At 42.4% G+C, this 3,398-nt stretch overlaps 1 protein-coding gene across 8 annotated transcripts in view; it reads right to left on the reverse strand.

Annotated features, from left to right (window-relative positions):
• Cdk12 (cyclin dependent kinase 12) overlaps positions 1 to 3,398 on the reverse strand; it is a 78,428-nt gene that overhangs the window by 11,725 nt on the left and 63,305 nt on the right. The gene's annotated exons all lie outside the window — the stretch shown is intronic.

The raw sequence follows: 3,398 nt of genomic DNA on the forward strand, positions 1-3,398 counted from the left end.
CACCTGCCTCTGCCTCCTGAGTGCTGGGATTAAAGGCATGCGCCACCACCGCCCGGCTGTCAGATGAATCTTAAGAATGCTTTCAGAGGAGTTGACTGTTTCAGATTTCTACTTCCAAGGAACTAGCTCCCAGGCTGATAAAGTGCAAAACCAATTCCCCAATACTTAAACATGTATCGGGAAATTCAATAGAAATAGAAGCTGTAAAACACGGAATTACTATAAAGAAAGGGCAATGAGCATTAATTAGTGTTAATACACAGTTAATGCAAGGCTGTTATTTGGAGGAGGCAACCTAATTTTAGACCAGATCACCATCTTGGATTTAAGGTTCTCATGTCCAACAAAGTTTCTTTAAGAGGAGTTCTGAGGCAGAAAATGGCCCTGATTATGAAACAGAAAGGTTTGTAGGAGCAGACTTGATGCAATTTGGGCAAGTAGGTCTATCATTCATTTCCTAGGAAGGGACAAAGCCTTTGCATGGGGATCAACTCCACATTCCTCCATTCTACCAACTGTAGTGCAATAGACTAACTGTAACTGATATAATGGGATCTACCCCTTTGTTATCCAGATGATATCCACTTGGCAGATTCCCTAACACAGCCCATACCTATCTCCAAGTTACCCAGTGTTTCTCTGCTTCCTTCAGCATTTCCCTCCTTACTATTACAGGCTCCCAATTTCCTATGTCCAGGGAAAGCAATCATAGGAAAGGGCAGCAGACACAGCTCCAGGGTGAGATGACTTACAGAACCTGTCCCACTTGTTAAATCTATTTAGAGCTCTGACCACTGTGAAAGACTTTTCCTTATACATGGCCCAAGAACACCAAACACTGCTTTCCCCTGCCTACAAATAGAAGTAGAATATTCAACTGCCTTGAATCCTATAATTCCATATCCCATTCATAGACACCTGCTCCCAGTCGTGCCTTAAAGAAGGGCTTTCTCTATATATACATTTTGATTCTTTTCAACATATCTTTATTATAATGCCAAAGAGCCTGAGATGACATTTAGTATGAATTTTTCATGTTGCCTCTGAGGATCTTTTCCAACTATCAGCCCTCCTACTTTGTGGCTAAGGGTTCTCTGAAAATTTGGGGTAACTAACAGCATTTGGATCTTTGGCTGTGGCTATCACTTTTTCCACTTTTTCCCCAATAAAGTAGATTCTATCATCTATCTATCTATCTATCTATCTATCTATCTATCTATCTATCTATCTATCTATCTATCTATCTTTTGTATGTCACTGAGAGATTTTTTTAAAAAAAAATCACATTATTCGTTTATGATACGTGTACATGAGGGGTGCTTGTGCCACAGTGCATTTGTGGAAGTCAGAGGACAACTTGCAGGAGCTGGTTCTCTTGCTCCATCACATAAGTCCTAGGGATGGATCTCAATTTGTTAGGCTTGACAGCAAGCATCTTTGCAAGCTTAGCTATCTTACTGGCCCTGAATGAGTCTCAGTTCTTTAAGACAGGGTCTCACTACGTAGCCTTGGCTGACTTCAAGATCTGCCTGTCTCTACCCACGGGATTAAAGGTATATGTCACCACACTTGGTCACTAAAAGATTATTCTTGAAGACAAAAATACATGACATAGTTTCATACTAATGACTTTAAATGTACTTTTAGTTCTCAATGTCTTTCCCCTTTCAGGATCTCAAGTTTCTTCTTTCTTGAAGTAGCTTTGGGTTATCAGGAATAGGCAATCTAACAGTTGAAAACTTGATACTCATGTAGGTTAAAATTCTGCCTCTGGGAGCTTGTCATAGATGGCTCAACAGTCTCACTGCATGACTGTGGATGAGACAGACTTTCCTTCCTTAAGCCTTAGCATCTTGCTATAAAAGGACAGGCTGGACTACATGACCTCTTTTCTAGCTCTGGAAATCTATGTTTCAATTCAGTAAAGTGCAAGCAAGACCTAAATGCTCCTTCATCCCCTTTGATATCTGTGCCTGTCACTCTTCTCTATACCCCTGTAGGAAGAAGTACCCCTGTAGTATATGCTTTTCTAATATACTTTGACTAAAGGGGAAAAATAAATCCTAAGAGTTCTTCCTTTAAGTGCCAAGTCCTTGTAAGAGGAAAAGTTAAGGAAGGGATCTAAGATCTAATTTGGATCTTGACAAAGCAAACAGGAGACTGCGTCTCCCCACCCTCAAGTTGCCAGACTAAACACACACTTGGGTTTTCCCTAGGGAACCCCATATAAGTAGTGGACAACATTAGTGTGTGTAGATGGGAAGAAAGGCCATGTAAATACACCCATAGCAGAGAAATAAGTATCAAAGCCCACACTCCTGCTTTCCTACTGTGGGCCTGTACATGCCTGCAAGAAGCCTTAGTAGGAGTGGACACGGCATCCCAGCCTCCTTTCTCTCCAAAGTCAGAAAGGAAGAGACAGTGAGACAGGAGCTACTTGGCTTCCTATAAATTGTTTTGTCCTTCCTCACAGCTGCAATCAGAAGCTAAGGGCTCCCGCAGGCCTTGTTCTGATCTGCTGCAGGCGATGGAGGGTTTTTGAAACTGAGAGGACTTGGCTGCGGCCCCGTTTCAGCTGCCGTTGGGGCTGGCTAATGGGCTCATTCGGGAAGACCCCCGCCTGCTGCACTAAAGAGTCCCCTGCCGACCCCCTCCCCAGTCCCAACCCAATTAATAAATGGGGGCTCCCACTTTATGGCTCTGGGAACAGGAACCAGAGATACAAATGACCCCCAGGGAGGGACAGAAAAAGGCCTTCCAAGAATCAAACCAGAGAATTGTGCTTCCACAGGCACATGCTGCCACAGGCTAGTCAATTCCCATTTTCAAAGCATTAAAGGGGAAGAAACAGACAAAAACAAAACAACCCAAAAACCAATCAAACAAAACCCTCCATTTTCTTTCCCAGATCCAGACTTTCTTGGGGCAGGTACTGGGCACATCTGGACACAGCACATGCCTGGTCCTACCATCTGTAACACCAAACAAAGGCACATTGCATTTGGCTAGCAATCACCTGCTTCTTAAAACACAAAGCAGCCACCTCTCACCTAACTTATACCAACAGCTCAACTGTGTCCTGGGATCCTCATCTGGAACCCACCTTCCATCCATTCCATTCACACCCATGCTGCTAGCAAGCCTAACTCCTATCCTTTGGATTCCCCTAGTTGCACTCTAATGTAAGTCCTTAGTGTTTCAAATTTGGATAAGAATAAAAGCATCCTAAAGAACTGTTTCCTTGGCCCAGTAAAGTTACAAAAGGTTTCAGTATAATTTTTTAGCTCACTCTGCTTTATTCTTTATTACTCCTGAACAAACCAAATTCTGAATCCTATTTCAGGCCAGTAAAATTGGTTCTTGAACTTCATTTCTTTTTTTTTTTTTTTTTTTTTTTT

The sequence above is a fragment of the Microtus ochrogaster genome, unplaced genomic scaffold, assembly GCF_000317375.1.
Source record: "Microtus ochrogaster isolate Prairie Vole_2 unplaced genomic scaffold, MicOch1.0 UNK31, whole genome shotgun sequence".
NCBI classification, from domain to species: domain Eukaryota; kingdom Metazoa; phylum Chordata; class Mammalia; order Rodentia; family Cricetidae; genus Microtus; species Microtus ochrogaster.